At 37.2% G+C, this 13,163-nt stretch overlaps 1 protein-coding gene and 1 non-coding gene across 3 annotated transcripts in view; both read left to right on the top strand.

Annotated features, from left to right (window-relative positions):
- Positions 1-13,163, top strand: part of THSD7A (thrombospondin type 1 domain containing 7A) — a 454,591-nt gene that overhangs the window by 336,049 nt on the left and 105,379 nt on the right. The gene's annotated exons all lie outside the window — the stretch shown is intronic.
- LOC125081473 (U4 spliceosomal RNA) lies at positions 8,894-9,039 on the top strand. Its single transcript, XR_007121698.1, has one exon. It is a non-coding gene; the product is annotated as a U4 spliceosomal RNA (small nuclear RNA).

Below are 13,163 nucleotides of genomic sequence, written 5' to 3'. Positions count from 1 at the left end.
AAATCCACTTAGCTGCCCATTGAACCAAATGAGCCTGGGGGGCCCCCAGTCAGGAGTTCGGAAACATACCTGCACCTGTGACAGTCTGACTCTTGGCCTCCCACATAAAACAAAGTTAAATATTTTCTGAGTAGAAGATGCAAGTAAGTATTAAAAATTATTGAAAGCACATCACACTACAAAGATGCATTTACCAAAAGGATGCTGCTAATTTTGAAACAATGCTGGATTGGGCACGGAATTTGTTTGAACTGCATTCTTGGGAACCACCTTCTTTCTAATGTCTCCTGATGAATGGGGTGATTTGTTAACAATACCATTAATTTTATTTTATTTTTTTAAGATTTTATTTACTTGTTTGTCAGAGAGAGAGAGTACTCAAGCAGGGGGAGCAAAGAAGGAGGAAGGAAGTGAGGGAGGGAGGAACAGCCTCCCTGCTGAGGAAGGAGCCCTGTGTGGGACTTGATCCAGGACCCTGGGATCATGACCAGATGCTTAACCAACTGAGCCATGCAGGTGTCCCTCAATACTATTATTTTTAAATTGAGGAGATATACTGAACCATCTTGCCTATCTCAGCAGATATGTACATCTTAAAATTATTTATTTTGGGGGGCACCTGGGTGGCTCAGTTGGTTGAGCATCTGCCTTCGGCTCAGGTCATGATTCTAGGGTCCTGGGATGGAGCCCCACATTGGGCTCCCTGCTCAGAAGAGAGCCTGCTTCTCTCTCTCTCTCTCTGCCTGCCGCTCTACTTACTTGTGTTCTCTCTCTTTCGGTCAAATAAATAAATAAAATATTTTTTAAAAAATTATTTATTTTGGATACTTAATTTCTGGATTCATGGCACCTCTGCTGTCTTCTGTCATGAAGTCTCACAATTGTAGCTTCAGTCCCTTTTTTTTCATCGATTTCAAGGATTGTTACAAGGCCTATAACATCGTATCTTTTCCACCCCCAAGTTGTAGACTTCAGTTTAACTCTTTAAAGTTAAAGTTTAAAGTAAAGAGTTAAAGTTTTGTGTTGTTTTCAAGAAAAATTCCATTGTATGTTTGTAATTTGATGCATATTTTAGTGAAATTTCCTGCTTTTATATTTGACCCATACTGTTTCTTTATTTGTAAAAATGAGATAATACTCTGTGCTTCTCAAGGCTATTATAAAGAGTTGACCTAGCACAGGTATCTGGCCCTTGGGAGAAGTGTGTAATTTATTTGTGTTTTCTTGGTGCATCAGACAATCCAGCACAATGCTGTGAGGTAATACCTGTCATCTCTCCAATGGCCTTATGCACGAGAAAATAACAGAGTTTGCATCCCTAGACAGCAGCTCCATCAGTCCCTGGATGAATCCAAGAAACCCAGCTCTATCGTTAACTTGCAGTTGACTTGAGTGAGTCTTGTCTTTTCTGTGGGACTCCTTTCCTTATCTTTAGACCAGATCTCCCCTATAGCTGTGCTTTCCACATTGCTCTGATGATATGCACAGAACACTGTTCTACTGGAGAATCACACAAAAGAGTAGTTAAATCAGTCAGGTCACTCCCACTAGTAAGAAAGGCAGCACAGTGTAACCTTTGCCACATTACTCAACTTCCATGCCTTAGTTGCCTTCTCTGGAGTGTGGGTATAGTAATCACATCTACCTCATAGGATTGCTGGAGAATCGCATCAGTTAAAACCTGTAAAGCGGTGCCTAAAAAACATAGCAATGCTCCTAAATGTCAGCAATTATGAGTCCCAGATTGTGATTTTTATGTTCATGTTTTTTAGACTGAAAATCAGAAATGTGATATTCACATAAGAGCATAGCATTTCTTTATACTTCTGACTCATTGTAGAATTTTATCACTTGAAAAATTTATGATCTTAGAAGAATAGCTGACAAGATGCTCCTGTTTGGGTGTCTTTTGTTATTCTTTGCACTGATTTCCCAGTAACTTACCCTGTCTGAAAATCTGAATTCCCCAAATCCCCTATTATTTTGATTCTGTCTATTTCATCTCATCCATTTCCCCCTGGCTTTGTAAGTCCATCCAAACCCAAGCACAGTAGCTTATTATTCGTACCCTCAGGGTAGAGACTTCAAAAGTCTTAGCACATTAGCTATGGAATTCATTCTGCCTGCATCTCTTCTCCTTGTTTGATCAAATAGGCAGCCTCCATTCTGTGTTTCGGATATACACATAAGCCAAGCACTTTTTAAGATTTCTCTAATTCAATAGTGGTTTTGATATTTTTTTAATGGCTTCTAGAGAGCATTATCTTGGCATACAATGGTAGAAGATACAGTTCCACAATAGGTAGGATTCAAATTGATTTTTATGCTGTCTTCATTGATACTGTTTAGCAGCTCCCGGAGAACTGGGGACTAAAAGAGCTGCTGGTTTGTAAGTGATTGTGATCGTGGTTTCCCTAGTCAAGCTGATTTCTAGCAAAGAGTTCACATGTATAAGTGCTATTTATTTCTTTTCTTTCTTTTCTTGCTTTTTCAGTTGTTATTTTTAACATTTATTTTTATGAGTGTTTAGGGCCAATGCCTCCCTGAAGCTTACTTACCTAGTTATTGCCTAGTATATGTTCTGAACCACAGATTATGGAGGTACAAGGTAAAGCAGCACACACATGGAGGGTGTTCGAAAGAAATCAAAATGAATTCAGAGTCAAAAAAAAAATCCAATAAAATTTCATCTGAAAAAGCATTGTTTTTGTAAGCCAGAGTTATCTTAGTTGTTTTATTTTATTTTTAAACTCTCTTCCTGAATGTAATGTTTCTGGCAATCTATCAAGCTACAAACTTGAAAAATGTATCAAAGGTCAAGTTGCTCATAAATGCATTGCTGAAATGACAGAAACAATTACACTACGTAGAAGAATAAACCCCCGAAGAAATTAAATATCCATTTCTGAAAAGTTTTCTCTTTACTGTTATTCCCTTTCCCAAATATATACTATTGATAACTTGCAGATTGTAGATCTGCTACACGTAACTGGTATGCTTTAAGAGTAGATTATGTTCTAAAAGACCAAAAAAAAAAAAGTATGTTTTGGAAAACCTTGTGGAAACCTTTGGAAAACATAGATGTAGGTAAAATGCAAGCTTGCTTATTTTACAGGTTTTTGATCAAGTACCTGCCAGATGCTTGTGCCTGAAACACATCATGTGATGATGAAGAGAACATGAGCTTTGAGGTCTAGGAATATGGGCTTGAAATCCTGCTTCTGCCACTTAGAAGCAGATGACTTGGAGCAAGAAGGGACAGAGAACCACTTGATTCTCTATTTCATATGCTGCAAATATGATTTTAAAAAATTCACCTCTTAACTTGCTATGATAATCGTTTGCTTGGTACACAATAGGTACTTAAAGATGTTTCCTTTTTTTTAATCCAGGATATAACAATCAGTGTGGAATTATTATAGATTTTTAAACAAAAAGGACCATCAAAGAAACATGTTAGGTCAGTTTCCCTTGATGTGCACTTGTAGGTAGTTTTAGACTGGGAAGAAGTTTAAGACTCCTGAGTTCAAATACGGGGAGAGGTTATTTGTTTTACTTGTCTTCTTTTAAGTTACAATGAGAACACTGAAAATTAAAAGGACAGGACTTGTAAATCAGTTGTTGATTGTACCCAGGGATTTTATTTATAATATTTAACAAACCCTCCAAGCACAAGGTATAAGACCTGACCCACCCATCTGAACTGATGCCTTGACCACTTTGTCTTTAAAAATCAGTGTGCCATTATCGGTTCAAGCTAACACATGTCATCTGAACAGGAACACCATAGTTACATGAGAAAATTGTGTATCTTTAGCCTAATCTAGTTACTTTCTAATTTTAGAAAATATTTACTCTCTCCTATAAGAGCAACATTCCCACTAATGTACACCTATTCTTGCTTTTACATTTTGTATCAAATTATATTTATGTGTGTACCGATTTGTGTGTGTGTGTGTTCTTCACACAGCAGTTGTATTTTATTGATTCATGATTAAATAATCCTCTTAACACTCATCAAAGAACATTATTAACTAGAAGATATTACCCCCAAAAGTCCCTCTTAGGAAACCACTACTATAAAACTTCACTGTTTTGTTCATAGAAGACTATGAAGTATAAATGTTCCTACTCTGATTTACTTATCTCTCCTTAAAATACCTAAATCATTGGGGCGCCTGGGTGGCTCAGTGGGTTAAAGCCTCTGCCTTCGGCTCAGGTCATGATCCCAGGGTCCTGGGATCGAGCCCTGCATCAGGCTTTCTGCTCGATGGGGAGCCTGCTTCCTCCTCTCTCTCTGCCTCCCTCTCTGCCTACTTGTGATCTCTCTCTCTGTCAAATGAATAAATAAAAAATCTTAAAAAAAAAAAAAAACCTAAATCATTGCTTCAACTAAGGCTCAAGATGAACAACAGAAAGTGTTTTGAGATAAATCAAGATGGTACAATGGGCCAAAATTATTTCTTTTTAATTAAATATGTGCATATAAATTCTAGTCTCAAGACTATGAGAATTTGGTTCCATTAACTCTTTCTTCCAACATATTGGAATTTAATCAGAAATAAGTAGAGAGAAAACCTCCTACACACTGGATGTGTCAGAATCATTTGGGGATCTTTTTTTTTCTCCTACTATGTCCATATATAATTGACATATAGCATTTTGTAACTTTAAGGTATACAAGGTATTTATTTGACTCACTTACGTATTGCAATGTGATTACCCCCATAGTGTTATCCTTATGTTAAGTGAAGTAAGACAGAGAAAGACAAATATTGTATGATCTCACTTACATATGGAATCTAAAGAAGCTGAACTTGTAGAAACAGAGAATAGAACAGTGGTTACTAGAAACGGGGGTAGAGGAAATAGAGAGTTATTAGACAAAAGGTACAAACTTCCAGTGTGAAGGTGATTAAGTTCTATAATCATAACCATTATGATTACAAACAGTCTATCTGTGTGAATTGCTGAGAGAGTAGATCTTACATATTCTCACCAAAAACAGAGAGAGATGGTAATTATGTGATATGATGGAGGTGTTAGAATATGTGATGGGGGTGTTTAGAGGTTTTTTTTGTAACTAAGGAAATAGTTGACATGTAACATATTAGTTTCAGTTATACAACATAATGTTGGGATATTTGTATACACTGTGAAATAGTACAATAAGTCTAGATACCATTCATCTTATACATAGTTAAAAATCTTTTTTTTGTCATGAGAACTTATAAGATTTATGCTCTTAGCAGCTTTCAAATATACAATACAATATTATTAATTGGAATCCTGCTATAATTACATTCCCATGACTTATTTATTTTCTAACTAGAAATTTATACATTTGGACCCCTTTCGCCCATTTTGCCCACCCCAAACCCCTCTTCTCTGGCAGCCACCAATCTGTTCTCTGTATTGTTGAGCTTGGTTTTTTGGTTTTTTTGTGGGGGCTTTTTTTAATGTATTTATTTTGTTTTTAGAGACTACATGTAAGTGAAATCATGCGGTATCTGTCTTTGTCTGACTAATGTCACTTAGTATAATGTCCTCAAGGTCTACCCATGTTGTTGCATATGACAAGATCTTACTCTGTTGTCACTGACTAATATTTCCATTGTTTCATGTACCGCATCTTCTTTACCCTTTCGTCCGTCACTGAACTCTTAGGTTGTTTCCATGTCTTGGCTATTGCATATAATGCTCCAGTGAACATAAGCGTGCATATGTCTTTTCGAATTATTATTCTTGTTTTGGTTAAATACCCAGTAGTGGAACTACTGCATCATATAGACGTCCTATTTTTTTATTTTTTGAGGAATCTCCATGCTGTTTCCACAGTGGCTATACCAATTTACATTCACCACAACAGTGCATGAGGGTTCCTTTTTCTCCACACTTGTTATTTCTTGTCTTTAAGATTTTAGCCATTCAGGGGCACCTGGGTGGCTCAGTGGGTTAAGCCGCTGCCTTCGGCTCAGGTCATGATCCCAGGTCCTGGGTTCGAGCCCCACATCGGGCTTTCTGCTCAGCAGGGAGCCTGCTTCCTCCTCTCTCTCTGCCTGCCTCTCTGCTTACTTGTGATTTCTCTCTGTCAAATAAATAAATAAAATCTTTAAAAAAAAAAAAAGATTTTAGCCATTCTGACTGATGCAAGGAGATAATTTCTTTGTGGTTTTGAATTGTATTTCCCTGATGATGAGTGATGTTGAGCATCTTTTCATGTGTCTGTTAGCCATCTCTCTGTCTTCTTTGGAAAATGAAGTCCTATCCAAAAAATTATTGTCAAGAATACTATCAAGAAGCTGACCGATTATGTTTTCTTCTAGGAGTTTTATGGTTTCAGATATTACACTGAAGTTTTTAATCTATTTTGAGTCAATGTTTGTATAGGATATAAGAAAGCAGTCTAATTTCATTCTTTTGTATGTGGCTATCCAGTTTTCCCAACAAGATTGAAAAAAACTTTCCTTCCCCATTTTGTTGTAAACGAATTGACCATATATGTGTGAGTCTATTTCAGGGGTCTCTGTTCTCTTCCATTGATCTATGTGTCTGTTTTTATACCAATACCATATGGTTTTGATTATTTTTAGCTCTGAATACAGTTTGCAACCAGGGGGCCCCATACCTCCAACTTTATTCTCAAGATTGCTTTAGCTATTCGTGGCCCTCTGTGGTTCCATACAAATTTTAGGATTGTTAGTTCTATTTCTGTGAAAAATGCCTTTGAAATTTTGATCAGGATTGTGTTAAATCTGTAGATTGCTTCAGCTTTTATGCACATTTTTAACAATATTCATTCTTCCATTCCATAAGCATGGAACATCTTTTATTTATTTGTGTCTCTTTCAGTTTCTTTCATGAATGTCTTACAGTTTTCAGAGTATAGGTCTTTCATCTCTTTGGTTAAATTTATTCCTAGATATTTTATTCTTTTTGATTTAATTATAAATGGGATTGTTTTTTAAATTTCTGTTTCTGACAGTTTTTTGCTGATGTGTAGAAATGCAACAGATTTTTGTGTCTTGATTTTGTATCCTGCAACTACTGAATTTTTTTATTAGCTCTAACAGTTTTTTATTGAACCCTTTAAGAATTCTCCATATGTAAAATCATGTCATCCATGAATACTGACACTTTCACTTCTTCCTTTCCAATTTTGATGCTTATTATTTATTCTTATATCTTATTGTTCTAGCTAGGGCTTCCAATACTGTGTTGAATGCAAGTGGCAAGGTGGCATCTTTGGTCTCTGATCCTAGAGGAAAGGATTTTAGCTTTTCATCATTAAGTATGATGTTAGATGTGGGCTTGTCATATATGACCTTTATTGTGCTGATGTTTGTTCCCTCTATACTCAATTTGTTGAGAGTTTTTATCATTAATGCATTTTGAATTTTGTCAGATGCTGATCCTACATCTTTTGAGATGATCTTGTGATTTTTTTTCCCTTCATTTTATTACTATGCTATGTCATGTAGACTTAATTACAGGTATTGAAGCATCCTTTCATCACTGGAATAAATTCCTCCGGATCAGAGTGTATGATCTTTTTAATGTATTGCTGATTTTGGTTTACTAATATTTTGTTGAGAATTTTTGCATCTACGTTCATCAGGGAAATTGGCCTTTTATGTGTGTGGTATCCTTGTTTGGTTTTGGTGTCAGTAATGCTGGCCTCATAAAATGAGTTTGGAGACATTCCCTGTTTTTCATTTTTGTGGAAGGGTTTGAAAAGGATTGGTATTACTTTTTTAAATGTTTGACAGAATGCACCAGTGAAGCATCTGGTCCTGGACTTTTGCTTGTAGGGAGGTTTTTGATGACTGATTCAGTCTCCTTAAAGTCACTGGTCTATTCATATATTTCCTATTTCTTCAAAGTTCAGTCTTGGAAGATTGTATATGTTGAAGAACTTACCCATTTCTTCTAGGTTGTTCAGTTGGTTGACACATAATCATTCTTAACAGTCTCTCAGGATCCTGGGTAGTTCTGTATTGTCAGTTGAAGTACCTCTTTCATTTCTTATTTGATCTTTTTCTCTTGGTCATTCTAGCTAAAGATATGTCTGTCCTGTTCTTGTCAAAGAACCAGCCCCTAGTTCCATTAATTTTGTTCTGTTGTCTTTTTTGTCCCTATTTCATTTATTTCCTTTCTTATCTTCGTTGTTTCCTCTCTTCTACAAACATTGTGCTTCATTTGTTCTTTCTATAGTTGCTTGAGGTGTGGAGTTAGATTGATTTTTTTCTTCTTTCTTGAGGTAGACTTTATTTCTGCGAATTTCCCTTTCAGAACTGCTTTTACTGCATCCCTTAAATTTTGGTATCTTATTTTTTCACTTCATTGTCTCATGATATTTTTTGATTTCTCATTTGATTTCTTAATGGGCCCACTGTTTGTTCAGTAAAATGTTGTTTAATTTCCACCTATTTGTGATTTTTCCAGGTTTTTTTCTTGTAGTTGATTTCAGTTTCATATGATTGTAGTCAGAAATGATGTCTGGGGGCGCTTGGGTGGCCTAGTGGGTTAAAGCCTCTGCCTTTGGCTCAGGTCATGATCCCAGGGTAGTGGGATCGGGCTCTCTGCTCAGCAGGGAGCCTGCTTCCTCCTCTCTCTCTCTCTGCCTGCCTCTCTGCCTACTTGTGATCTCTATCAAATAAATAAATAAATAATCTTTTTAAAAAAATGATGTCTGATTTGATATCAATCTTCTTAAATTTATGAAGATTCAAGGAAAATTCCATACATTCCTGTACATCATCACTCCGCCCTATACCTGTGGCCCCTCACCACCACCCGTGGCCGAGGTCTCCCCTTTGATGTCCAGCCTGCTGCTCCTTTGCGGGGTATTCAGTAAACTTCTATGTCCTTTAAAAAAAAAAAAAAGATTATGAGCTTTGTGCAGTGGCAGTATCGTAGCCAATGAGGTTTATCCGAGGTACGATTATTGCTAATTGAAAAAAAAAATTATGAAGACTTGTTTTGTGGGGGCGCCTGGGTGGCTCATTGGATTAAAGCCTCTGCCTTTGGCTCAGGTTATGATCCCAGGGTCCTGGGATCGAGCCCCACATCAGGCTCTCTGCTCAGCAGGGAGCCTGCCTCCCCCACTCTCTCTGCCTGTCTCTCTGCCTACTCGTGATCTCTGTCAAATAAATAAATAAAATCTTAAAAAAAAAAAGACTTGTTTTGTGTTCTAACATACCATCTATCTTTGAGGATGTTCTATGTGCACATGACAAGAGTGTGTATTCTGCTGGTTTGGGATGGACAGTTCTGTATATATTAAGTTCATCTGGTCTAATGTGTCATTTAAGACCAATGTTTCCTTATTGATTATTTTGTGTGGGTGATTTATCTATTGATGTAAGTGGGGTATTAAGATCCCCTGTAATTTTTGTATTGCTGTGTGTCTTTTCCTTTAGGTCTGTGAATATTTGTTTTATATATTAGGTGCTCCTATGTCCAGTGCATAGATATTTATGAATTTTGTATCTTCTTGTTGGACTGACAACTTTATCATTATGTAATGCCCTTTTTGTTTTCTATACAGTCTTTGTTTCAAAGTCTATTTTGTCTGATGTAAGTATAGCTCCCCCAGCTTTCCTTCGGCTTCTATTTACATGGAACATCTTTTTCCATCCCTTCGTTTTTAGTCAGTGCTTGTCTTCACATCTGACTGGGTCTCCTGTAGACAGTGTATACCTGGCCAGCTTTAAAAGGCAGAGGAAGAATACAGGACTCTTGCTCCCAGCTTTAGTAAGGCAGAGGGAGAGCACAAAATGGTGCCGCCAGAACCCTCATCTCTGGAGAGAATCCCACCAGGCCCCTGCTCCTCCAGTAGATGCTTTAGGATTAGTAAGTGAATCCCCTTCGTGTATAGGCTGGGTGCTTTCCAAACTGCAGATTCTGCAATGGGCCCTGGGGCAATTGAGTCTTCCTGAAGCTATTCAGTAGCAGTCTTGCTGTTCTTGGCAGCCTCAGGTCTCATGGACACAAAGCCCTACTGGTTTTCAAAGCCAAAAGTTTCAGGGTCTGGCTTAGGGATTGGAATATCTGATGTAGAGGTACAAGATTTAATAGTTGGGGTATCTGAAGTAGAGTACAAACTCATTGCTCTTCAGGGAAGGGTTTCAGATTTGTGAGATCCCTCCTGATTGTGGGTTGCTTGTGCTGGGTGGAATTTTTTATGAGACTCTATCTCTCCTACCTACCTTGATGTGCCCCTTTTTTTTGCTTGATGTGAGGCATCTGTTCAACTAGCTTTCAAGTCATTCTCAGAATTTTTTCTACATATAACTGTAGACTCAGGGTATCTGTGGGAGGAAGTCGGTTTAGGATCTTCTTATGTTGCTCTCTTGGACTGCCCAGCTTAAGGATCATTTTTAAATGAAAATTTCTAAGACCTTGCTTTGTAGATCCAGTTGAGTAGTTGTCTGGTGGCACCTAACATTTAGATAACCTCTGCCACATTTGGAAATCTGAGCTAGGATAGTTTTTCTGTCTTTTCCCAATGCCTGTGCTCCCTGTCCTCTGATTTTAACGTATATTGACTGGCTCCTGGATACCATTTTGACCCATCTTAGACCAACCAACTTCTTCTTTATCAATACAATATGAATCTTTTCTAAAATTCTCAAGCTTTCTTCTTGCAGCTACTCACTAATCATTATGTACTTTCATTTGATTTTAATAGAGACTTTCTATCTCAACTATTGAACTGATGGTGCTCTTTATTGGGTGCGTTCATTTGAAAAAAAAAACAAACAAAAAAAAAACCTCTTCTGATTACTATTAACTCCAAAATGGCCCTGAGCAACTTTTTATAAATGTTAACAGTTGGTAAAATAAGCTGGGAGTTCCTAACTTGTCTATGGCTTTCAATATGGAAGCAAACAGCCTGCAGACCAATTAATAGGCTAACACTTTCGCCATCACTGAAACTTCATTTTCTCTGAAATTATTTTCCTGTGATTTGCTGGCAGACATTCCACTACGACCGTGAAGATTAAAGGGGCAAATTTTTATTTAGTCTCCTATAGCTCTCAGCCTCCTGTTTGTTTATGGTCCAAATTTACAGTGTTTCTACATGGGGTCATCAGAGGACAGAGCAGATCTTGGAAAAGTTTAATGGTGATGATTAATTCTTTGAATTAGTTTCTGCTTCAAAGCCTTCCCACATAGACCAAACTCCTACATTTTTTACTGCATCTCTTCCTCATTTCCAATACAGCTTTTTTCTGTTCAAATTTCACTGCCTTCAAAAATGTGTCCTTTTGTAAACTGTGCCATGTCTAATCATCCCATCAATCCACAGTCTCTATTGGCAACCAGAATTTTACATTATGATTATTGGTGTATATTTCATGAGAGAAACCTGCGTCTCTAAGTCGTATGGCCTTCTTAATCCTGGAAACATTCTAAACTCCAAATATATGTCTGTTTACATTGGTTTCCTTATTTTTAGTTTTGTCATTACTCTGTAGGCTTACTTGCATATTGTAATCTTTAAATAACTATCTATAGAATGACTATACTTTCTTTTTATTTATGTGAGTATATAAGAGATCCCAAAATGCAGGAGTGCAGGAGAGGTGGTAAACTTGCTTTAAATGAGAAAATTTATGAGTTGAAATTGGTTTTTAACCTAGGCCTACTGTGCAGTCATCCTCCTCTAGGCAATAAGGTCTTCAGAGCCTAGTCTTATTGCAACTATCCCCAGAGCATGGCAAATGGACTTGTTAGACAAGGTACGTCAAGTGAGAACAGTTGGTGGAATATCTTTAAACAAAACAGACACAAAGCCATGCTTGATCTAGAGAACTACAGGGGGCCAATTGGGGGTATAATGTAGTCACAGCAGTGTGGCTGGAGGACTATTTGGCTGATAATTTGAGGACTGATTGGAAATGTAAGACTCTCTCAGAGAAAGATCTGAAACCAAGACCCGGGGTTGGGGTGGGAGCGAGGGGTGTGGGAGAGGAGTAAAACTAAAGGGAAAGCTTTCCAAGAGCCTTCATTCAGAGAAAGTCCTGCAAGGTTCCGTGAGGAACTGACTGGGATAGAACCCACAAGATATGTTAGTGTGATGGAAGATGAGCCTGGAAAGATCAAAACAAGAGTTGTATTTCATCATAGAACAAATGAAATTCTATTGTAATACTTGATATGGAACCATCTATTTACATAAGTTTTTAAAGTTAAATTAATTGGGGCTCCTGGATGGCTCAGTCTGTTGCATGGCCAACTCTTGATTTCAGTTCAGGTCATGATCTCGGGGTCCTTGGATTGAGCCCCATGTTGGCCATGCTTAGTGGGGAGTCTGCTTGAGGATTTCTCTCCCTTTCCCTCTGCCCTGCTACCACTCCCTTGCTCTCCAAAATAAATAAATAAATCTGTAAAAAAAAAAAAAGAGAGAGAGAGAGAAACTTAAATTAATTTAATAATTATAATAAATGTGACTGTTTTGTTAATTGTACTCATAACTCTTCAAAATGACCCTACTATATAATTTCTTTCATTTAGAAGCGTAATTACTTTCATTTAATACTGTAATGTAGTTCAGTGTAACCTCATCATAGCACTTCCAAAAGCAGGCTTTTTTTCTTCTTGTCTAGAAGACATTGACTGAACGTAATTGGGTGCAGCTGTTTAACTCAGAGTTTTTCAGAGTCAAATGATTTAATCCATGCAGAGAAAGGGAACTAAAGAAGGATTAAAGGATGCCACATGTCTTAGTACTTCTTCGTGTCACTGTAAGCTCAATATTCTGTAGTATAACTTTTAATTAAAAATTTCATTGAAGCCCAAAAGTATTATAACACAACTCTAAATAATTTTCAAAAATGAACTATAACATTTACCAGTTATGATTACATGAATTGGCTTTTCCTGAGTTTTCTGTATTTTCTCACAATCTTAGCACTTCAACAAAAAGAAAAGTGTACAACTACTGAAAGATGAAGCTTATGTTATCAGACCAGTGGAATGGTTTTTACTAATACCTTTCTGTGAGCACACTTATAAGCAGAATTAGGAAAACATGATTAAGCACATTAATTCAAGTTGACTGAAACACACTGGAGCACCTCCATTCCTGTAGTGGTGGGGGAGGGATGGTCAGCTCCTCCACTGCCAGGATGTGATGAAAGTAGGCATGGTATTGT

The sequence above is a fragment of the Lutra lutra genome, chromosome 11, assembly GCF_902655055.1.
Source record: "Lutra lutra chromosome 11, mLutLut1.2, whole genome shotgun sequence".
Lineage (NCBI taxonomy): Eukaryota > Metazoa > Chordata > Mammalia > Carnivora > Mustelidae > Lutra > Lutra lutra.
This window is presented reverse-complemented; position numbering and strand designations above follow the sequence as displayed.